We start from the raw sequence: 25,316 nt of genomic DNA, 5'->3' as shown, positions 1-25,316 counted from the left end.
TGCCCATAACATCGATACAGTCCGTGCGAACAGTCACTACAGTGATAAATGCACCATTTGGAAGGAAGAATAGACGGTGCTGAGTGGTCCTTTGGTCTCTTCTCTCTTCCAAAGGAATCTCATTCTGCAAAAGTTGGTCTGGAATGTCCTTTGCTGCCTGGAGGGGTGGTCACACACTTCCTCTATGGATGTACAAAATGATTTTTCTCAAGGCTTTGACATTGCTACCTCGCTTGGAAAAGATGTTCAGAAGTTTTATTCAGAGGTATATATCTATGTGATAGAAAGTGCTGTCAAGTTGTAGCCAACTTATGGTGACCCCACCTGCTTCGGTGTAGCAACTCTGGACTTCTTTAATGGCCTCTCATCCAAGTATTAACCAGGACCAACCCTGCTTCTTCCAAGATCTCATGAGACTGGGCTAGCCTGGACCACCATGGCAGGACCAAGTATATTTATACTCAAGCCAAATTGCAATATATCTTGGAATAGATACGTGTTTGTGGTGGCAAAAGACATTGTGTTTCAATACCCAGAGCCTGAAAACACTCTTACGTGAACTAGAAAACACCAAACATTAATCATTTCTATGCTACTTGTATTTTGGGTATTCTTTCTGCTCCAATATCTCTCTGTGAAGTGTATTTTCAAAGTTCTTAAAATGCTTCCTTGGACCAATGTTTACTGGAAAAAATGGGGCACTTTTGTATCCCAATATATGTGTCTAGACTGAAATAAGGAAGCACCCCAATGGCAAAATCAATTAAAAAAAAACTTTGGGGGGGGGGTTGCTTAAAGAAGGAAAACAGTAAGTGGCTGTACCTTGGGGGTATTATTTACTAATGTACAGGTGACACCGTCCTAGGAGGAAAAAATTCTAGAGCTACTTTTCTTTGAATTCTACCCAAACAAGAGTAACCAGGGTAGAAATTTAGCCCCAGTTCAAAAGTGTTTGCTTATCGAGCCTTTAATGGCTGGTGTGCTTGTGTGCGTGTTACGTGCCATCAAGTTGCCGCCGACCTCTAGCAACCCTATGAATGAAAGACCTCCAAAACATCCTATCTTTAACAGAGTTGCTCAGATCTTGCAAACTGGAGGACGTTGCTTCCTTTATTGAGTCAAGCCATCTCATTTTAGGTCTTCCTCTTTTCCTACTGCCTTCCACTTTTCCTAGCATTATTGACTTTTCCAGAGATTCTTGTCTTCTCATGATGTGACCAAAGTACGATAGCCTTAGTTTTGTCATTTTAGCTTCTAGGGAGAATTCAGGCTTGATTTTATCTAGTACCCACTTATTTGGCAGGTGGGTACCAGTTACTAAAGACACCTCTGGGCAGTTAGGATGTGGCCAGAAAAGGAGTCAGAGGCCTGAAAGTTGTTTGCCACGGACTGGCAATGAGGAGCCATGGGGAAGAGGGCATTTCCGGCACTTGGAGACCAGCACAATGCTCAGGAGCTTGCCTGCTTGCTATCATGTACATTTGTGAATGAACTAATTTATTTTTTTATAGTAAAGAGTCCAGTAGCACCTTTATTTATTTATGTCATTTGTAGTTCATCTTTCTCTCTGAGACTCAAGGCAGATTACACAGTTTGAGATCAGTAAAGTCAATTTCAAGGACATTTCCGTAAACAATGCCATAGGGTAAATAAGCACAATTTACAAAGACATAGCATTAGTAAGAATCCATACAGAGCTGAAGAAATGTTGAAACAGAACTTAGGCAATTCTAGGGCTGACATTAGACCACATGAAGCACAAGTAGCTCATGGGAGCACATATTTAAGACAACATGTAGCACATAAGGCAACATGGTGGTGAAGTCTATGGTCCTTGACTCAAAATGCTTTCAAATCTCCAACATCAAAGGAAACAGATGGTGTAAAAGGTCACGCCCCATCTAAGGTTGCAAGCTTGAGGTTGGAAAATTCCTGATTTTGGGGATGAAACCTGGGGAAGGCGGGTTTGGGGAGGGGAGGGACCTCAGCAGGATATAATGCCATACAACCCACCATCCAAGGCAACCATTTTCTCCAGGGGAACTGGAGATCAGTTTTCATTCTGGGAGATCTCCAGCCACCACCTGTAGGTTGGAAAGCCCAGTTCCATCCCAGTTTCTATAGCTTGGGGAAGCAGGGAGAACAGAAAAAATACAAAAATGGTTAGTGGATGGGAGGGCAGAAGCATTTGCAAAAGGCACAGCCATTCTGGACTCAGAAGGATCCTGAGGGGCCGTTCTCTTCACCCTAACACTCCTTTCTTTTCAGCTGTGCACAGCGCCATGCTCAAACATGCATCTCAACGTCCGTGATTTCTCAGCACCATTTTCTTTGTGATTATATGTATACACACATATCACAAATCCTGATCTCCCCTTTGCTGCTATTCTCCTTCCCCTCCACCTTTTGCAAGATGTCTGTTGCAAAGTAGGGGGGGGTTGAAGAAGCAAAATAAATAAATAAAGGGAGGCCTTATGGTGCTCGCCAATTTGAACTTCGAGGCGCCCAGAGGCGAATGTTAATGCAACAGCAACTCTGAGAAGAGGAAATCTAAATGACTGAAGAGGGGCAGCTAGAACCAGATGTCAAGACACAATTGCAGGGAGACTCCGGGTGCATTGCGAGGGGGAGGGGGGCTGGCTTCTGCCAACCACCTTGGGCCCTGACAGCTCCATTGCTTTGGCCTAGAATCAGCCATCCTGCTGTGCACACATTGTGGACTGCAGCTGGATGCCCCAGCCCAATCTGACCCTGGGAGGCTGCTCTCTGCCCCCTCAGTAGCTGTCCAGCAGGAAAAGGTGGCTGCAACAAAGGATCATGTTGCAGGGAGGGAGTTCTTAGCCAATGGCGCCCCCGACTCCTTTCTTCTGAAACTAACTGTTGACCAGGACGAGGCTGAAGTTGGTTTCGGTCTCTAGTTCCTTATTTGCATTTCCAATTCCTTATTCTGCAATCCAGTTACAGATATTAATGATACTTGAACAATTCTGCACCTTAAAATAAGTGTTGGACCACCAAAATGGCTCCAATTAAGGTTGGCAGTCACAGCTGGCAACCCTCTGGGAGGGATTGAGGGTGGGGACAGGTGTGCTGATGTCACATGGGTGCGTGACATCAGTGCTGGCAAAAAACAGAAGTGAAATCATCATGTCTGTGTGATGTATGAGGATTTGCCTAAAATTCTAGTTTGGGGCAAATCTTAGAGCATTGCCTTGACATAATGAAGATGCTTCCATTTTTCCTCTGGGAGTGATGGTGCACATTGGTGCAATGCTGGCAGCACTCCATTTCCCTTCTGCCAACTTTGGAAGCACCAGCAGAGAATAGTAGTAAGTACTGAGAGCTCCCTAGTTCCAATATATGTCACCTGCTGGGGCTCAGTCTCCAGCGTTTCCATTATTTACAGTCCACTTTTCTCACAGAGACTCAAGGCAGATTACGTAGTGTAAGATTATACTGCACAACAGGGTATAGATTATAGTAATTTGAAAAGAAAAAAATAGAAATCCAATACAGAGGTGAAATAAAACATAAGCAATTTAACATGACATATTAACTGATGTAGAAATGACCCAGTAGGAGTGTACTTACAGCAATAGACAGTACACAGTAGTACAGTCTACAGTCCCTATCCATTTATCAAAGCATCTCTCTGAACCATTTTCTTACAGCACAGCCCTATTACCTGTGTAGAAAAGCCCTCTTGAGTAATTCAGTTTTGCATAGTTTGCAGAAAGCCAGGAGAGTGGGGGCTTTCCTGACCTCTTTAGGCAGGCCATTCCACAAGGTGGGGGCACAAGAGAGAATGCATGTGTATGAGCAGCTGCTGATTTTGCCCAGCTGCAGGGTGGTATTTGCAGAAGGCTTTGTTCATATGAGCAAAGCTGCCATGGTGCGGCATATAGATAGTGACAAAACATAAGTAATTTGACATGACATATTGAAAGGCATACAAACTGTAGGAGCCTATCTACATCGACAGTACCCAGCAGCATGGCCTACAGTCCCTGCCCTTTGACAAAGCATCTGTCTAAGCCATTTCTTATAGCATAGCTCTGTTACCTGGGTAAAAAAGCATAGTTTGTGGAAAGCTAAGAGAGTGGGAGCTTTCCTGACCTCCTCAGGTAGGCCATTCCATAGGGCAGCGGCCACCACAGAGAAGGAGCTTGTATGGGCGGCAGTTGATTTTGCTCATTTGCAAGGTGGCACTTCCAGAAGGCCCTGTTCATATGAGCAAAGCGGTCCCAGTTGGGACTGATGCTTTTCAACTTGTTCATAAAAGACCTGGAGTTAGGGGTGAGTAGGGAGATGGCTAAGTTTGCAGATAACGCCAAAATATTTAGGGAGGTTAAAACAAAAATGGATTGCGAAGAGTTCCAAAGATTCCTCCAAACCATGGGAATGGGCAAGAAACTGGCAAATGAGAGTCAGTGTGAGCAAGTGTAAACAGATGCCTATCGGGGCAGAAAATCTCAACTTCACATACACATGGTTGGGATTTGAGCTGCCAGTGACAGACCAAGAAAGGGTTCTTGGGGTGGTAGTGGACAGCTCAATGAAAATGTCAACCCAGTGTGTGGCTGCTGTGAAAAACGCAGATTCCCTTGCTAGCCATAATTAGGAAAGGAATAAAAAATAAAACTGCTGCTATCTTACAGCCCTTACACAAATCTATGGTGAGACCACACTTGGAATACTATATACAGTTCTGGTCACCGCACCTGAAAAAGGATATTGTAGAGCTTGAAAAAATCAGACAAAATGATAAGGGCTAGAGCTACTGCCCTATGAAGATCAGTTAAAACGTTTAGGGCTGTTTAGCTTAGAAAAAAAAGGCTAATAAGGGGAGACAGGATAGTGGTCTATAAAACTATGCATGAAGCGGAGATAGTGGACGTAGTACTAGAACCCAGGGTGATTCAGTGAAGCTGAGGGGTGGGAGATTCAGGACAAGCAAAAGGAAGAACTTCTTCACATAGTATATAGTTAGCTTGTAGAACTCGCAGCCACAGGAAATGGTGATGATGGCCACCAACTTGGAAGGCTTTGAAAGGGGACTGGACAAATTCACAGAGGACGGGGCTCTCAGTCACAATGAGTATCTACTCTTTCCAGTCCCTCTTTATATCCGTTGCGGGGGAACATGGGGATGGGAGGATGCTGTTGCAGTCCTTCGGTATGTGGGCTTCCTAGACACAGCTGGCTGGCCATTGTGTGAACACAGTGCTGATCTGGGTGGACCTTTAGTCTGATCCATCACGGCACTTCTTACATTCTTATATAAATCCTTATAGTTTGTCTTATTGCTTTTAACTTTTTGTGCCTAACTGATCAACATGTGCTCATGCCCCTCCTTCTGCACCTGGTTTGAGCAAGACTTACACTTTCTAAAGTCCTCAAGTAGCTGGCACGGTTGGGTTAGCTCTTAGGTGCGTTGTGCACTGAGATCATTTTTGCTCAAATCCCACAATTCCACGTTCTCCCCATCCCTTCTCTAGGGTTGTCCATGGCTCCAGTACTTTTAATAGCTGTGTGAAAAGGCATCTTAATTACTTCTGTTTCCCTCTTAAGGACTTTTTGTTCTCTTCTGCAGAAGCACTGATTAATCAAATGTTGATTATCTATTCTTGCTGGGTGTGTGTGTGTGGCAGGAGCACTGATTTTCACTTTGGAGGCAAACCGCTGCTCATTCGTTTTCAATTTTATTTCTTTTCACCTAATTTTGAAATAGTACTAGAACAATAATAAAAGAAGCAGTGGCTTTGTTAGCAAAGTGAAAAGCAGTACTTAATTTTTTTCCCTCCTCTAGCTCTCCAAGAACTGATAATTAAGAACTGATTAATTGACGCCGAGGCTGGTAAAAGATGGAAAACAAAGTATGATGTTACCCCGAGGGGAGGGGGAAGAAAATTGCAGGGGGAGAGAACTTTTAGTAAATGGCATTTACACCTGAGTAAACGTCTTGTATGGTCTTCCCCATGGTGATGGGATTTTTATAGAAAACATGATTAAGTATCGTGTGGAATGCCCCATTTAAATTCTACTTTGCAAACAGCTTTGTCCATTGCTTCCATGATAGAGAAAAAGTTGCAGCGACTGAATTTCTTCCCATAATGCCACTATCAAAGAAGCCAGGCCTCCAGGATGCTTGGTCTCTTGGACCTGTTTTTCTGCACTGACTTAGCAGGATTTGAGTCTGGTGGCACCAGAGCTCTCTTCTTGCCCTGACTTTCGAAAGCTTACACTCTGAAAATCTTGTTGGTCTCTAAGGTGCCCCTTGGCTCAAATCCTGCTGTTCTACTGCACTCGAACATGGCCACCAACCTAAACTACACTAATTTAGAAACCCTTTTGTTAATTCCTCAGGTATGGGCTCCAAAGGGAGTTTATTGCATTCCACCAGATATCTGCCGGGTGAGGTTCATCCTCCAGCACACCTGTTTGCTTTGTGGCGGAGATGTTAAAAATAAAGACTGTGCACTCCCCCTCTTCTGTTTATTTATAAACACCTGCTTCTTGTTTTGATCAGAGTCACAGGAATTTAAACTTGTGCATGGCAGCAGTGACTTTGGTTCTTCAAGGGCTCTTCAGCCATCTTTACCTCCCTGATGAGGAAGACGATTATCAGAGTCCACAATTGCAGCAGACTGGCACTGAAATGATTGGATACAACAATTCCAACTTAAATCAAGTTCCTGTTCCTCAGGACTGAAAAGATAGGGTTGAAAACGTGTAAGCAATGCTGCGTGAAATCTCCAAAGGGGTGATGGACTAAACAGGATTTCCATTGGCCAGGAGGTGGGACTTCAGTGCTCTATGCAAATCTTTGACCCTCCCCAAGACTATCAGAATGATATAAGTGATGTAATCTGCATAATTTAGCAAAATACAGAATTTCTTGGAGAAGAGCTTGGGATACCTTGATTGGCTGATCTAGTCTCTTACCCCCCCTAGCTTAAATAAACTGTTGTCTTATGGCACTTTGAAAACTAACAAACTGTTGTTCCTCTGTTACATTTTGTGGCCTAGAACCTACTTCTTTTGATGCGAAGAACTAGCTGTTTCCCTAAAGCATTAATTTTTAGCTATTAACCCCTGAGTAGATCTGGCAAATGATTTGCCTAATAATTGTAATGAAAGGTAAACTTGGGACTCAGCCTCTGCAAGAACACAGAGGTTCAAGTCCTTCAGTGTTTTTTTCTTTCCTTTCCCCCTTCCCATTTAATCTCCATGCTGCTAACAGTTTTCTTAACTATTTTGCTGGCTGTCAGAAAGAACACAGCAAAGAGAACTCAGATAGAGCGATCAAGTCAGAACTCCTGGCAATACCTTAGCTCCTCTACAGGTTAGTTAACAGAAGGTAGCGAAGATAAACTACAATCCATTCAATTCTCCACACAGTCCTTTGGATAAAGACCCCACTTCATGTTGTAAATACAGAGGCACAGACTAGGAAAAAAAAATCTATGAATGCCTATTCACATCCGGTACATGTAAAGGATTAATGGAAAATATGGACCAGCTTTTGCTGAAATTATGGACAGGGAGATTAGATATGGAGTCATGAATATGGCACAGCTTTTCTTTAAAGTTCATTAATATTATCATGAATGAAAACTTAAAATTACAGCACCAACAGAAATTAACCCTTCTAAGACTAAAGCACACATATAATGTATAATATGATATTTGATGGTGTTCCATGTAGGTGAAGCTTTTTTTGAAGCTGAGCTTGGAAAAAGGTAAACAAATGACAAGCTATGATATTCTCTGGAGAGGGACTATGGCTCAAGTGTCTTGAGAGAGGTGCCTTGTATGCCAAAGGTCCCAAGTTTATTCCTCTACACTTCCAGTTAAAAGGACCAGGTAGGAAATGATGTGAAAGACCTTCACTGGAGACCGTAAAGATCTGCTGCCCGTCACAGCAGGCAAGACTGACCTTGATAGACAAATGGTCTAACTCAGTAGAGTAGCTTTGTTTAGGGAAGGGGATGTGGCTCAGTTGTAGAGCATCTACTTTGTGTGTGGAAGGTCCTCAGTTCAGATCTCAGCATCTTCAGTTAAAGCGATCAGGAAATGAATAATGTAAAAGACCTGGACTCGAGGCGCTGGACAGCAGCTGCCGGTCAGAGCAGACAAGACTGACTTGATAGACAAACTCCGTATAAGACAATATCACGTGCATGATCCCAAAGTAGTAATTTGGGATTATTTGAAAAACCCTATATTAGACAAAAGATCTTGAATTAATTCCTTGTCTGTTACTGCTATAAACATGTCTGTGCACTGGAAACATACGTTTTCTACCTGCCTTAACAGATGGGCGTGAGGATAGACTATGACTGTTAACTGTTAATGAATATGACAGAAAAGTAAAAGAAGAAGCTATTTTGAACAAATTTGTGGGGGGAAGGATTTATAACGACTGGAATAGTAAGCTTCCAGAAAATGTGCTGCTTTACACGTTTTTGTAAGTTATGTTCTTAAAGATTATATTGTGGTGGTCTATTGCTGAAAAATAAAACTAAGGAAGGCAATAAGTACGCTGATTTCTGAGACAGGGAAAGAGCTACTTTTAAGCAAGCATGGTCACAGTTGCAGAATTATGGGCAGTCAAAATCCAGCAGGAAAAACGAGTGAAATCTCTACTTGAGGTTAAGATTAGAATTCTCTCTCCTCCCAGAGCAAATAAAGGTAACATGCTACAAACAGTGGAAAGGGGGGGGGGATGTTTATTTTCAAAATACACAGATCCCCAACTTCTTTGCTGGATCCTGTGTTCTTAGGGAGAAAATCCAGTATGGAATAAGATTGCCAGGATAATATCCTGCCCTGCCTTTAGCATCAGCAAAGCTGTTCCTGAGAAGATCTCATAACTGGTATTATTTCCTGCCCGTAGACAAGCTGCTTTTAGAGCCCCCCCCCAAAAAAAGCACAGGGTAAAAGAAGATTTGCCAATTTCCAGGTGGGGGCTGGAGGTCTGCCAGAATAGAACTGATCTCCAGAGTTCAGTTCCCCTGTAGAAAATGGTTGCTTTTGAGAATGCCATTATATCCAGCGGATGTCTCTCCCATTCCTAAATCCTGCATTCTACAGGCTGCGCCCCCAAATGTCCTGGTAGTTCCCAACTGGGAGTTGGGAACCTTAGCTAAAATGATTACTGACCTGGATAGCCCAGGCAGGCCTGACCTCATCTGATCTCAGAAGCAGGATTGGCCTTGGTTAGTAGTTGGATGGAGATCTCTAGGGAAGACCAGGATCGTTCTTCAGAGGCAGGTAATGGCAAACTATTAGAATCTTGCCTTGAAATCCCCAGCAAGGGTCAGCATAAAACAGTTATGACTTGATGGCAATTTCCACCACAAAAACCTGCAGATTTTAGTTTACAATACAATTGCCACCTTTTAGCTTTGTGCAGTCCTAAGCACTTACTAAGGAGTCAATCCTATTAAATGCAATATAACAACAACAACATTCGATTTATACACTACCCTTCAGGACAACTTAATGCCTACTTAGAGCGGTATACAAAGTGTTATTATTATCCTCACAGCAATCACCCTGTGAGATGGGTGGGGCTGAGAGATCTCCTAGAAGCTGTAACTGACCCAAGGTCACCCAACTGGCTTCAAGCAAAGGAGTGGAGAATCAAACCCCGTTCTACAGACTAGAGTCCTGCCGCTCTTAAACACTCCACCAAACTGGATTTCTATTTGCCAGTGGTGAACACACTCAGCAGTATGATCGCTTTATGTTCCCATTGTGTAATTTCTAAGACAGGAAAATCTCTACCTGCTAGATTTCTGCAGAAGGTTGATGGATACCAGAGCAGTGCCTATAAAAGGTCGATTTGGTGTCTTTTAAAAGAGTTGGGGTGGGGATATCCCTGCACTTAATTCCTTGGCCACTAGGGGGTTCTAAGAATGTTTTAAAACAGATCCTATAGTATGGGGAATTGCTATTCTTTGGAAGGAGTCGGGACAGCTTTAACAGTTTTCTGTGAATATTGACTGATATTATTGTCTAATTTATTTTAAATTTGTATGCAAATTGTAATCCGCCCTGAGCCAGCTGTCGTGGGGAGGGCGGACTATACATCTAATAAATTAAATTAAAATTAAATTAAATTAACATCCTTTGCTTTTTTACAGGAACATCATCTTTAATAGCAACACCTCTTGAATATTAAATTCCCTACAAAAAGAAATATTCCTCCATCATTTTCACAGATTAATTGAAAATGCCAGGATTTAATATTATATAAAGACATCTGTCAACTATGCCACTATGCATTCCAAGGCTGTAGAACTCTAAAGACCAGTGAACTTCCATGCCAAACTGGAGAGTCTTGCATTGCATTGCATTGCATTCCATGCTCAAGTTGCCCCTGAAACTGTTGGAATTCATTAATTCACTCTGATTCCTGTCTTATATACTAATAGCTAAGTGGTCATCATCTGTGAATACTTAAATCAGGAGAGTTGAGCCCTAAATGGACAATACAAATCTTCCTGCACACCTAAAAATGCTTCAGGTTTGTAGGAAAATCTTTTAAAAAAAGAGGGGGGGGGTAGGTTTAAAAGATTGAAAATGATAAAAAGAGCATATATAGCATTAACAAGAACCCCTCAGTGGCTGTTGCTATGCTACTGTAACAGTTTAGTCAGTATTCCAGGCTTGGTTTCTGTCAGTAAAAGGCAAGGGAAGAGGGCAAGGCCCATTCCCGGCTGTTTTGACCTTTTGTTTTGACCTTTGTAGCAGAACCTATTGGGGCCAGGTCCAGAAGCAACCATCAAGTGACTTGATAGCACACGACATGCATGGCTACCCAGGCCTAGCTGTTTGCTCCTGTTCAATAGCCCCCGCCCCCAAGCAAGTGCAGTGTAGTGATTAGAGTTTCAGAGTAGGATGAGGTAGACACAGATTTGAATCACCACTCTGTGGTGGAAGTTCACTGGGTGACTTTGATCTAGTTACACTGTCATATAGTGCAGGCGGGGCGGGGGGCGTCGGGGGGAGCGGCGCAGCCGCGACCCCCGGGGGCCCGGCTGTCTTGGTCTTGGTCTTGGTCTTGGTCTTGGTCTTGGTCTTGGTCTTGGTCTTGGTCTTGGTCTTGGTCTTCTGGGGATGGGGATGGGGATGGGGATGGGGATGGGGATGGGGATGGGGATGGGGATGGGGAATTTTATTTTTGCCAACCTCTTCTACATGCAAAACTTTTGTGGTACAAAGTTGTAATGTTATAAAATGGTAAAAATTTCACAAAATTGTAATTTTACTAACAATCCAACTCAAATAAGTTTATAGGTAATTCAAACAGTATTGCTTTTATAATCATATTAGGCATAAATATTAAACATAACTTTTAAACATTATGTAAAAAGTATTAAACACTCAGTAGAGATGGGTTGAAGGTTTTATCTTAAATCCTGAGCAGCTTGAAACCTTCAAGTGAGAACTGAAAACATGTTTCTCTGTTTTAGAGAAACTGTTTTTCAGTACAAAATAAACGAGATGTATGTTTTTGTTGCACTCTCCCAACCAGGAGACAGACTCCTCCTAAGAGTTTAATGGCTTCTTTCATTAACAAACGCTAGTCGTTTTCATTACGTGAGGTATCAAAATATAAATGTTTATTTAAATAAAACATAGAAAAATAGAACAGATGAACGCAACAAGAATTAAGTTTCCTAACATTTCTTAATGAAATCTAACTCAGTCAGATTAACGATGAAATGCATTCAAGTTACCATAGCACATATTACAAGGGTAAGTTTCCTGCCTAGATCTTCATGAGATTTCTTTTGGCCAAAACCCTGATCTGCTATTTGGATTACCATTTTTATATATTATCTTATGCAGAAATCTAAGATCTTTTCATATGATAACAAAGATAAATATCAAGCCAATCATAATTTAATTCTTTTTTACTATTTCCAATCATGTGACATTCTACCTAGCCAAAAGTACCACTATGCCCAGCTGTAAGATAAGAGATATGGATAGTAAAAGTGACAAGAAAAGTTACATGACCAGATCATCCTTGGTCTCTGCTAACAATTACAGAACATGTATCTGATACTGTTCACTATTTTTAATTGGCTGTCAAAGATAAAGAAGCACCAGTTATATACCATATTAGAAAAAGAACTACAGTGATGTTCATACAGTGTTATTTAGAATGCATATGTTTCACAAAGTATGTGTTCTAAACCATAATCAGCAGTCTACTGGTTTGAATCCCACTACTGACATGAGCTCAGTAGGTGGCCTTGGGTCAGCCATTCCTCTCAGCCCCAGCTCCATTGTGGGGATAAGAACAACACTAACTTGTTCACTGCTCTGGGTGAGGCACTAATATGTGTAGAAGAGCGGTATATAAGCACGGTTATTATTATTATTTATATTTCCATGACACCATCCCTTGACCTGTGAAATTAAGTATTTTGATAAATATGAAAGTGATACAAAATATAAATGCATTGCATAATGTGTGAGTGTACATATACAAACTTTAAAAATTGTATTGGATAATACCACAAAGCATGATTACTGAGAAAGCTGCTTTCACTGCTTTCAGTGTGGAGAGCTGCTTGTAGATCAAAACAACCTGACGAGCTGTCTTCATGCAGAGTACGCTTGATTCTCTTGGCTTTCAATTCTGCTTTCATTCAGCATGGGTAAATCGATGTGTCAGCTGTAAACATTTGTATCACTCCTCTCTGAATGACCTTTTAAATTTTACTGCCTATCATGTCAAAGCAATTAAAATTAACAATACAGTTACTAAGCCGCTAAGATCAATTAATGGCTCTTAGGTTTTATCTATTGATCTAGTGACATCTTCAAAACCCACTGGTAACAGACTATACATACTTCTCTTCTATCCACAATATATACACAAGGATTAATTACATATTCTTATCTTCTAAATTACATATTTAAATGACATATTCTTATCTCCTAAATTAATTAGTCAAACTCTTACATCAAGGATTGGTGACAACTTGTGGACAGACTATGCTTGGACAGAATGTACACTGAGAATAAATGACATCAAACAAATTGGAAACTAAATAAATCACTTTTATTTAACAAATAAATTTCTTCTGAAGTCTCTTTAGAAATTAAACAATAGAAACAAACTATGTGGCATTCCTCAAATCCACGTGTAGGATGCTATGGAAGTGGTACTTAGAGGGAAATTAATCTCCGTTGCCTCCTGTCATGAAGAGCAAAAAGAAAACATTAGAAATGAAATGATATCTAGAATAAGAAAACTAGAAGATAAACACAAAAAGGCCACCCAATCTATAAACTTGCTTGCATGAAAATTAGAGGAAAAAACCTCCTCACATTCTATACAAGCTATTAAAGTCACCCAGGAAAAACTCAAACTAATTCTGTAAAATTAGCCGATGTATTTGCTGAATACTACCAAATCATTTGTACATCAGACAATCCTGACACTAATCATATTTTAAATTATTTATCATCACAGGAAATTTGGAAAAAAAACTCACAAGAACATAAACAATATCTGGACCAACCAGTCACAACAGAAGATGTTACAGTCACTATCAAATCCTTGAAAAAAATAACAAAGCTTCATATAGCAAGGGGAACTAGACAAGGCTGTCCCCTTTCCCCATTTCTGTTTGCCATAACTATAGACAGGGCCGGTGCTACCATTAGACCAACTAGGCAGCCGCCTTGGGCACAGACCTCAAGAGGGGCATAGTTTTATACAGATTACTTTCTTGAAAAAAATGCAACTGAGAAAACCTATTGAGCACCCCCTAAATGGTCCTGACCACAGACATCAAGCAGCTCAAAAGCTCACCATAACTTTTTTATTTATTTATTTATTTGATGTATACCCTGCCCTCCCCACAGATGGGCTAAGGGTGGCTAACAACATTAAAATATACATTAAAATCACAGAAACATAAAATCAATATTTATTTTAAAATGATTAAAATAGTCCAGGAGCAGGCTATTTAAACAAATATTGGGAGTCCATATACAGGCATGGCAGATGGCTGAGGGCAGCTCCGGAAGAAATGGTGGTCTTAGATGGAAGAAGAAGGACACTCGCTGGCACTCAGCCAAAGGCCCAGCAGAACATCTCCGTTTTACAAGCCCTGCAAAACTGTAACAGGTCCCACAGGGCCCAGATCTCCAGCGGGAGAGCATTCCACCAGGCCAGGGCCAGGGCAGAAAAAGCCCTCGCCCTGGTTGAGGCCAGATGGATGTCCTTTGGGCCAGGGACCACCAGGAGTTGCTTGTCTGCAGCGTGCAACACCCTGCAGGGGACGTAATGGAAGAGGCGGTCCCGCAGGTATGGAGGTCCCAGTCCATGAAGGGCTTTAAATACCAAGGCGGGGCGGGGGGCAAAACTTCTCAGAGGTGCGCTGAGCTGGCCAAGGTCGAAACAGCAGATAAGACAGGATCCTTTCCCATGGAATCGGCTCCTTGCAGGTGTTGCCTGGAGGGAAAGAAGTCTAAACACTACACAATTAAATATGGCGTTACTTAGGTTAAAACAGTTTCTGACAATATGATTGGTTGAGGACTGAGAGGGTGGGTGGAGTGAATGCAGTTTGAGACTGAGAGTAGAGAGAAAATTTTTAGTCAGAAGAAAGCAGGCTAGCTGTGTGCTGCCTGAATATGTTGAAGTGTTTATGAGAGAAATATAACCTGTGTGGAACCTGAACTAAGCATGTTTGTGAAAGGACAATCAGTCAGGGAAAGAGAGGCCAGCTGTGTGAATGAGAGTAAATGAAGTAACTTTAAGAACCGAGAACTACGTTTATGAAACCGATACGCTTCTCGACTAAATAAAAGTTTATTTTTGTTTCGCTATATCCCAGTATAGCTGTCATTGCTATATCCCATTCTTATCTTCAGGGCCACATAGAACCATGAAGGAGCCTGACGCTTAGGAACGTTACCAAAGGGAAAATTTAAATAAAATATCTTGGAATAAAATATTCCGGGTGGCAGCAGACTACCCAGAGGGTTAAGGGATAGATTAAAAGAAAAATCTACCCTAAAGAAAGTAAAGGTCATAACACCATCCATCAGCAGATAGAGCTGAGTGTCATCCGCATACCAGTGACAACCTAGCCCAAAGCTGCAGGCTAACAGGGCAAGGGGGCACATATAGATGTTAAATAGCATCGGGGAAAGAATCGCCCCCTGAGGGATGCCACATACCAAAGAATGGTAAGCAGACATCTGTTCCCTGAGTGCCACCCTCTGTCCTAGATTGTGAAGGAAGGAGTTCAGCCACTGCAGGGCTGTTCCACGAATCCCCACATTGGCAAGGGAATGGGTCAGAAGATTATGACTCACCATGTCAAATGCTGCTGTAAGATCTAAAAGTATCAGCAGTGCCGACCCACTCTGGTCCAGGTGTCGCCGCAGATCATCTGTGAGGGCAACTAGAGCCGTCTCTGTACCATGGCCAGGCCTGAAGCTGGACTGGAATGGATCCAGGATAGAGGCATCACCCAGGTATACCTGCAGCTGTTCCGCTACTGCCCTCTCAATTACCTTACCCAGGAACAGAATATTCGAAACTGGGCGATAATTGGCTGGATCAGCAGGATCCAGTGATGGTTTCTTTAAGAAGGACCGCACCACTGCCTCTTTCAGTGAGTCTGTAAAAAACCCAGAACTCAGAAAAAGATTAATGATGTCAGCTAACGGTGCCCAAATCCCATCACCACCACTTTTCACCAGCCATGATGGGCATGGGTCCAGTGAGCTCGTGGTAGGTTTCACAGCATGAAGGACCCTGCCCACCTCCTCCTGGGAGAGTGGCCTGAATTGATCTAACGTCAACCCTGAGGACGACCAAGGGTCCTCCAGTACACATACTGCATCAACTGTGGTGGACAGATCCCAGCAGAGTGACAAGATATTATTCGCAAAATAGTCTCCAAAAGCCTCACAGCTTATTACCGAATTTACATTTTTATTTGTCCCATGTGTGAGGGACGTTAAAGACCAAATCACTCTGGAAAGTTGTGCTGGGCAAGAACTAGTGGATGCAGTGGAAGCTGCATAGTAGTCTCTCTTTGCAGCTTTCAGTGCCATCTCATAGGCCTTCATAAACGTCCTATAAGATGTTCTTGTCACTTCATCATGGAGTCGCCGCCACACTCGCTCTAGCCGTCTCAGCTCCCATTTGATTTGTCGTAGTTCATCAGTATACCAAGGAGCTACTCTAGTTCGGGGGCGGAGAGAGCGAACTCATCAATAGCTTCAGAGAAACGGACATTCCAGTCTTCTATCAGCTCATCCAATGAGCCACCAGGGGGCATCGGATCCTGCAGAGCGTTCTGCAATTCAATTGGATCCATTTGACTCCACGGGTGAGCATAAATCAGCTCATCGCCCAAGCAGGAGGGGGTCATGGTGCCCAGACAAGCCCTCAGGATGAGGTGGTCTGACCATGGCACTGCTATAGCTTCATCCAGATCCACCTGTATCCCGAACCCAAAGATCAAATCCTGTGTGTGCCCTGCTCGATGTGTGGGCATTGATACAAACTGGGAGAGTCCTAATGCTGCCATGGAGGCTATCATGTCCATGGCCTGTGAGGAGGTAGCATCATCGGCATGGACACTGATGTCCCCTAAGACCAGAAGCCTGGGGTACTCCAAGGCCCAGCCAGCCACCGCCTCTAACAGGCCAGGCACAGCATCTGCTGGTGCACTGGGCAATCGGTACACCAGACAGATGGCTATACTCTCCTCGGCATCCCACACCAGGCCCACACAATCAATGCCAGCAATCTTTGGCAAAGGGAGCAGCCTGATGGAGAAAGACTCGAATGAGCACCACTACCTCAACAAGACATTTCCCAATATGTAAAACAAATATGAGAAACCTGTACCATAAATGTGTTAGAATATATGTGTGTTGCAAGGTCTGAGATTCACTCATTATGGGGTTAATGTGTTTACCTACCATGCTATTGTTTAGATTGACCTGGAAGGGGAACCTGGCTCAAAGCCAATAATCTGCAAGCCCAGAAAACTTGAGTGTTTGTAAACTGTTATTGGTCAACAGGTCAGGTGATTTTCTTTCAGGGTCAAGAAGACAGAGGAAGAAGAAGATTCTCCATTCAGTTATCCCAGCTCTTTGTTTGTAACCAGTAGTGAGAACGTAGCTCCAGGCATTTGTTATTTTGTAGGCAATCCTGTTAACCTTTCTTCCTTTAGAAGTAAATGATTTTAAAAGCTAAACTCGTGTGCAGACTCTCTATTGATTCAAGATCCATTGCACCTCTGAAGAAAAGCTATTTTTAACCTTTTCCCCCAACAAAGTGGACCAGTTGAAGTAATTATTAAGGTGAAAAAGATGCTAGCAATTCATGTATATTGTTCTTTGAATAACAGCAGTATGGTATGGCTTTGGATAGGCAATATGAGATCATTAACTCTCAAAAAAGGCAAACCTTATGAGTTATATCATCCTGCTTTCAGATAATACTGCCAGTCATTGCTGCATCTCAAAATAGTCTAGGAGACTCAAAATTATCTCAGAAGTCTCAGTCAACTTGAGAGGAACAATCCTTACTGAAACTACTCCTTTTTAGCTCTCCAGAGAGCCAGCTAAAAAGAAGAAAGCAAACAAACTAAGTAACTGCAGACAAAAGTATCTCCTTTTCAAGTACAACATAATTCTCTCTCTCATTGTCTCACAGCAAACATGAGAAGGGGGTGGGAGTAGAAGACACTCTGTTGTGCCAGCCAGGAAAAAGGTGGAGAAATAGCTTCCAATGCTACAAAAAGAAACTTTTCAGCAACTTGAGGAAGCCAAGCAAGAAGTGAGAAGGAAAACAAAAGGGAAAAGGTGGGAAACTGCCTCCAGAGCTAAGAAAAAACCCACTTCATAGAGCAAACTGTATCCCAGCAACACCAAGAAAAGAGGCAGAATGGAAAACACTAAAATCTTCACAGCTATTCTGCTGTGTCTGGAAAGAAACGGGCAGAAAGTCAGCTTCATGGCTGCAATAAAAGGGAGGAAAGTAGGGAAATTCTGCTGTAGCAATGCGCATAGCATACTTGCTGCAGAGGAACAAGTGCAGGGAAAAATACCTCTGCACTAGAACCTACAACTATATAGTCAAGCTTTTAAGGTTTCCTCAAAATCTGAAAATCCTTTAAAGAGTTATGATGACCTCATCCAATCCTTAAGGCCACTTTTGGTAGGTGCTCGAGAGGGAAAACTGGTCAAGAGCAATTTGTCATCTAAACCTGGGTTTGATCAGAGCTGTATTTGTGCTAAAAATGCTTTAATCTATGCCTATAAGTTAGTACTGAGAGCTGATGAAAAGACCAGACAAGATGCATATCGTTCTCTTTCATTTTTAAAAAAGAAATATAAATCACTGGTTGCCCGCTGTAAGAAAGAACATACCAGAAAACTGTGGGCCAATATAATTGAAGCAGCTACGAGCAAAAACTCAGTGGTGTTCTGGAAACTAGTGTCAAACCGTGCCTCCACAGCCGCCTCCCCCTTGGCTTCCTCTATCCCCCCCAGATAAATGGACTTCTTTTTTCCAAAAAATGTATGATGATCCTATTCAACCCCCTCCTGCCCTAACAATAGAAAATCTGGCCAAATGCCCCCCAGTTCATGCCGAAGAGGTAAAAGCTTATATTAGCCAGTTAAAGAATGCAAAAGCCCCTGGGCTTGATGGAATATCTCCAGAATTACTAAAAACAAATAAGGACTGGTGGGCAACTTTCCTAGCCTCTCCATTTACTTATATTGATGAAACCGGCTACATCCCCAATGATTGGGGAATGGCTATAGTAGTCCCCTTCCATAAGAAGGGAAAGAAGGAGGATCCATCCAATTATAGACCAATCAGCTTACTAAGCATTGTAAGCAAGTTGTCTACGAAACATCTGCTGAAGAAATTTTTAGACTGGCTAGAACAGGAGGATATAATTGCTGATGAGCAAGCTGGGTTTAGAGTTGGCAGGTCAACAATAGATCTCTGCCTAGTAATACAACACCTTGTAGAGAAATACGCTACAGGAAACCAAGCATCACTTTACCGGGCATTTGTTGATTTAAAAGCAGCTTTTGACACAGTCTCTAGAAATAGACTTTGGAGGAAACTGCAGGCCTCCTCTATTGATAGGCGACTGCTGTCCCTTTTGGGGGCTATGCACAAGCAAACTGCCCTGAGTAAGGTGCAGCCGAATTGGGCATTTGACTGACCCCATTCAAACTTACAGGCAGGTGTGCCTTCTAGCCGCCTTTCTGTTTATCTTCTACATCAACAATTTGGTAAACCTTTTGAATGCCCCTGGAGTGCATCCTCCCAAATTAGCAAATAGGCACGTTCACGTACTGCTCTATGCAGACGATGCTGTATTACTTTCTAGGACCCCCATAGCGCTGAAACGAGCCCTAAAAAAATTCTCCCAATTCTGTGATACTGAACACCTTCTAACTAATTACCAAAAAACGAAGATCCTGGCTTTCGGTAAAAATCCAAAGATCAGACGATGGGAGCTTCAGGGGTATCAGTTAGAACAACTTACCAGCTTCAAATATTTGGGTGTAGTTTTGCAAGCCTCAGGTACCAAAACAACACATAGCAGCTTCATTGCTGATGTGGGAGAAAAAACAGCACACGGTATACTGAAATTCTATCGATCACAAGGGGGGCAGTATGTACCGGCTGCACTCAGATTGTTTAAAGCCAAACCATTGGCCCAATTAGTATACGGATCATTCTTGGGGCTGCCATCCTCCTCTTTCTCTCAACTTGAGAGAGTGCAGTCCAAATTCCTTAGAGCTCTATTACAAGTGCCCAAATGCATGCCTAACTCATGGGTTAGACTGGAAACAGGAATGTTAAGGGTAGAGGCCAGAATCACCATCATTTCAATTTTCAAATGGCTGTCAGGGTGTCTAAACCCGCAAGGTCTGCTCCCTCTGTTATTCCAAGACAAATTTCAATCTAATTGGCAAAAGGCAACTCTGAAATCCCTGGGAAAATTGGGTCTTTCCCCTCAAAGTTTGCTAGTCATGGGGTTAGACCGAGAAAAATCACTCATTAAGCAGAGAGTGACAGACATTGAAAGACAAACATTTTCTTAGAGCACCAGGTTTTATTGCTTCAGATACTACTAAATATATTGCCGCTCCTGCAGCCTATTTTTACTTTCTTGAATCCAGTAACTCCAGAAGGGCATTTGCTTTAGCTAGAAGTTCAACTCTACCCTCTGCCGTTCTGGAAGGAAAGTTTAAAGCTGTCCATTACTCTCTTAGGCTTTGCTCCTATCCCCTAAGAGAAACTGACTCAATGGAGCACATCTTCTTCAACTGCCCAAGTCATAGTAAAATTAGAGCGGAAACCATCAGTCCATTAGTAGAAAGATTCCCTGGAAGTTCAAATAAAATCAAACTTGATTATCTTTTGTCTGATCAGAATCACCAGACAACCATGTCAAGTAGCAAGATTCTGTGCCCAGGTCTACAAGCAACATAAATCACATAAGGCAGCTTAAACAACTAATTTATGATGATCTTATTTTTTTACTCTTATATTTATTCATCGTTCTTCCCCAGTATCCAGTCTCAACTGTTTTTAAACTGATTTGCAAATGGTTTTATATGCACCGGTCGCAGACTGTAATAATAAACTTGACTTGACTACCTCTGCACTAAGAACAGGAGAAATACCTGAACCTACTTCATGGGGTGAAATATCCTAGCTACCACCAGAAGAAGCTGAGAAATGGAGAAAAGCAGAGGGTGTGGTGTCGGTGTTGAAGAGAATGATAGCAGATTGAAAGAGCTCCATCTCTCCCATGCCGGAAATTTAAAATTTATGTTGAAAGGGTAAAGTAAAAATATTTACCCTTCCAACGTAAAAATACACTAAGAGATCCGAAAGGCAGATTCATATTTATTAAAGGCACTATAGAAAACCAAACTTACACATTTGGCTCAATTTATGCCCAAAAACAAGACAGCCTAATGAAATTCTAAAACAAAGTTCATTAGAATACACATGTATCACTTAGTATAATTTGCTCTAAACCATATTTTCATGACAAACCCACAGAAACAGCAGCAACATAATCTAAGAGTGTAATGGAGAGCAACACATAGAAACAGAAGGATTAAAAATATCATGCTCACCAGGCTGGAGGCAAGTTCTGATGACAACAGGGCCAACAACAAAGATTCTCAGGTCAAACTCCATGGTCAAGTAACAGATTCCAAAATCAAAGACTGTGACCCACCAAGGCTCAGGCAGCCAGAGCCTAAGAGCTCACCAACAGCCAAATCCAGAATGCCACAATTCTGACTAGCTAATCCCATGCTAGCTGCGGCCTTATAAAGGGAGTTTCTCCTACAGGTGAGGCTGGGTTCATTAAGCTTCTTTCTCCAAGCTGGCTCATCTCTGCTACTCAGGAGGAGTAGATCAGATCCTGTACTGGCTCTCCTGACATTTCCTCAGCAGGGGGAAGGCCGTGGGCTGCCAGGCATGCGCTCCTGTGCTTGGTCCATGCCTCTGCCCTTACCCTCAGCCTTCGCTGCTCCTGGGGTTCTTTGGGAGACAGTGGCAGTTCTGGCAGCAGGCAGGTCCATGCTAAGGCCGCCTGGCTTGATGACACTGTAATTGTGGGGATCTCCAGGAGGGCTGACAACCACAGTGTTGATCTACTCCTCCTGAGTAGCAGAGATGAGCCAGCTTGGAGAAAGAAGCTTAATGAACCCAGCCTCACCTGTAGGAGAAACTCCCTTTATAAGGCCGCAGCTAGCATGGGATTAGCTAGTCACAATTGTTGCATTCTGGTCTTGGCTGTTGGTGAGCTCTACGGTTCTGGCTGCCTGAGCCTTGGTGGGTCACAGAATCTTGCTACTTGACATGGTGTCTGGTGATTCTGATCAGACAAAAGATAATCAAGTTTGATTTTATTTGAACTTCCAGGGAATCTTTCTACTAATGGACTGATGGTTTCCGCTCTAATTTTACTATGACTTGGGCAGTTGAAGAAGATGTGCTCCATTGAGTCAATTTCTCTTAGGGGATAGGAGCAAAGCCTAAGAGAGTAATGGACAGCTTTAAACTTTCTTTCCAGAACGGCAGAGGGTAGAGTTGAACTTCTAGCTAAAGCAAATGCCCTTCTGGAGTTACTGGATTCAAGAAAGTAAAAATAGGCTGCAGGAGCGGCAATATATTTAGTAGTATCTGAAGCAATAAAACCTATCTCATCAAACATTTAAAGATACATGCACACATTTACTTGGAATCATTACAGATGGCCAGTCCGATCTTGCTTTGGATTCCTTGGTCAAGGGTCTTGAGGCTGTGACGGTATGGTTAGATCAGAGTCGCCTGAAATTGAATCCCCTGAAGACAGAGGTTCTGTGTCTGGATCATGGGGCAATCGAGCTGGGAACCAGCTCCCAGCTGTTGATGGGGTACAATTGAAACCTTCCCTGATGGTGAGGAGTCTGGGTGTGACCTTGGATGCTACACTTTCATTGGAGGCCCAGGTCATGACTGTTGCCAGGTCTGCCTTTTTCCATCTTCGACAGGGCAGGCAACTGGCGCCCTATCTTTCACCACAGGACCTGGCCACAGTAATCCATGCAACGGTCACCTCCAGGCTAGACTACTGCAACTCACTCTATCCTGGACTGCCCTTGGGTCTGACCCGGAAGTTACAGCTGATCCAGAATGCAGCGGCACGCATCCTTACCGGAACGCCCATCCAAGCGCACATTCATCATGTGCTGTGCCAGCTGCACTGGGTTCCAGTGGAGTTCCAGATCCGGTTCAAGGTGTTAACCTTGGTATTTAAAGCCCTTCATGGACTGGGACCTCCATACCTGCGGGACCGCCTCTTCCATTACGTCCCCTGCAGGGTGTTGCGCTCTGCAGACAAGCAACTCCTGGTGGTCCCTGGCCCAAAGGACATCCATCTGGCCTCAACCAGGGCGAGGGCTTTTTCTGCCCTGGCCCTGGCCTGGTGGAATGCTCTCCCGCTGGAGATCTGGGCCCTGTGGGACCTGTTACAGTTTTGCAGGGCTTGTAAAACGGAGATGTTCTGCTGGGCCTTTGGCTGAGTGCCAGCGAGTGTCCTTCTTCTTCCATCTAAGACCACCATTTCTTCCGGAGCTGCCCTCAGCCATCTGCCATGCCTGTATACGGACTCCCAATATTTGTTTAAATAGCCTGCTCCTGGACTATTTTAATTATCTTTAAAAAATATGATTGATTTTATGTTTCTGTGATTTTAATGTTTTTTTTTAATGTTGTTAGCCACCCTTAGCCCATCTGTGAGGAGGGCAGGGTATACATCAAATAAATAAATAAATAAATAAATAAATAAAAAAGTTATGGTGAGCTTTTGAGCTGCTTGATGTCTGTGGACAGGACCATTTAGGGGGTGCTCAATAGGTTTTCTCAGTTGCATTTTTTTCAAGAAAGTAATCTGTTTAAAACTATGCCCCTCTTGAGGTCTGTGCCCAAGGCGGCTGCCTAGTTGGTCTAATGGTAGCATTGGCCCTGTCTATAGTTATGGCAAACAGAAATGGGGAAAGGGGACAGCCTTGTCTAGTTCCCCTTGCTATATGGATATCTATTGAATGTACATTGTTAGTCCTAACTGTAGCTTTTGGAGAAAGATAAAGAGCATTAATGGCATTTTAGAATTGGTCGCCAAAACCCATTTTTTGAAGTAAAAGTTTTAGATATGGTATTTCCAATTAATCAAATGCCTTCTCTATATCAAAGGCCAGAAGTAATGCAGGGGTTTTGTATGCTTCACAGAAATTAATTATAGTTAAAGTGTTACGTGTATTGTCTGGTCAAGGTGAATGTAGTTGGTTATTTAAATTTAGACAATGTTTTGGCAAATATGCTTGTAAAGATCTTTTGGTCTTGATTCAGGAAGGGTATTGGTTGAGAAGATTTAGTATTTGTAATATGGTTGTCCTTTTTTGGAGTAACTACTATTTCAGCCTCTGACCAAGATAGAGGGATGCGACCTCCTAACATAACAGAGTTGCATGTGGCAGTTAGTGGAGTTGAAAGTAGGTGAATGTATTTTTTTGTAAAAATTTGGCAGGGAATCCATCCCTGTCTGAAGCTTTGTTATTTTTTTCAAGGATTTGATAGTGACTGTAACATCTTCTGTTATGACTGGTTGGTCCAGATATTGTTTATGTTCTTGTGAGGTTTTTTTTCCAAATTTCCTGTGATGATAAATAATTTAAAATATGATTAGTGTCAGGATTGTCTGATGTACAAATGGTTTGGTAGTATTCAGCAAATAGATCGGCTAATTTTACAGAATTAGTTTGAGTTTTTCCTGGGTGCCTTTAATAGCTTGTATAGAATGTGAGGAGGTATTTTCCTCTAATTTTCATGCAAGCAAGTTTATAGATTGGGTGGCCTTTTTGTGTTGTACACTCACACATTATGCAATGCATTTATATTTTGTATCACTTTCACGTTTATCAAAATACTTAATTTCACAGGTCAAGGGATGGTGTCATGGAAATATAAACAATAATAATAACTGTGCTTATATACCGCTCTTCTACACATATTAGTTCCTCACCCAGAGCAGTGTACAAGTTAGTGTTGTTCTTATCCCCACAATGGAGCTGGGGCTGAGAGGAGTGGCTGACCCAAGGCCACCTACTGAGCTCATGTCAGTAGTGGGATTCAAACCAGTAGACTGCTGATTATGGTTTAGAACACATACTTTGTGAAACATATGCATTCTAAATAACGCTGTATGAACATCACTGTAGTTCTTTTTCTAGTATGGTGTATAACTGGTGCTTTATCTTTGACAGCCAAATTAAAAATAGTGAACAGTATCAGATACATGTTCTGTAATTGTTAGCAGAGACCAAGGATGATCTGGTCATATAACTTTTCTTGTCATTTTTACTATCCATATCTCTTATCTTGCAGCTGGGCATAGTGGTACTTTTGGCTAGGTAGAATGTCACATGATTGGAAATAGTAAAAAAGAATTAAATTATGATTGGTTTGATATTTATCTTTGTTATCATATGAAAAGATCTTAGATTTCTGCATAAGATAATATATAAAAATGGTAATCCAAATTGCAGATCAGGGTTTTGGCCAAAAGAAATCTCATAAAGATCTAGGCAGGAAACTTACCCTTGTAATATGTGCTATGGGAACTTGAATGCATTTCATCGTTAATCTGACTGAGTTAGATTTCATTAAGAAATGTTAGGAAACTTAATTCTTGTTGTGTTCATCTGTTCTATTTTTCTAT

The sequence above is a fragment of the Eublepharis macularius genome, chromosome 12 (genome assembly GCF_028583425.1).
Source record: "Eublepharis macularius isolate TG4126 chromosome 12, MPM_Emac_v1.0, whole genome shotgun sequence".
Classification (NCBI taxonomy): Eukaryota; Metazoa; Chordata; class Lepidosauria; order Squamata; family Eublepharidae; genus Eublepharis; species Eublepharis macularius.
This window is presented reverse-complemented; position numbering follows the sequence as displayed.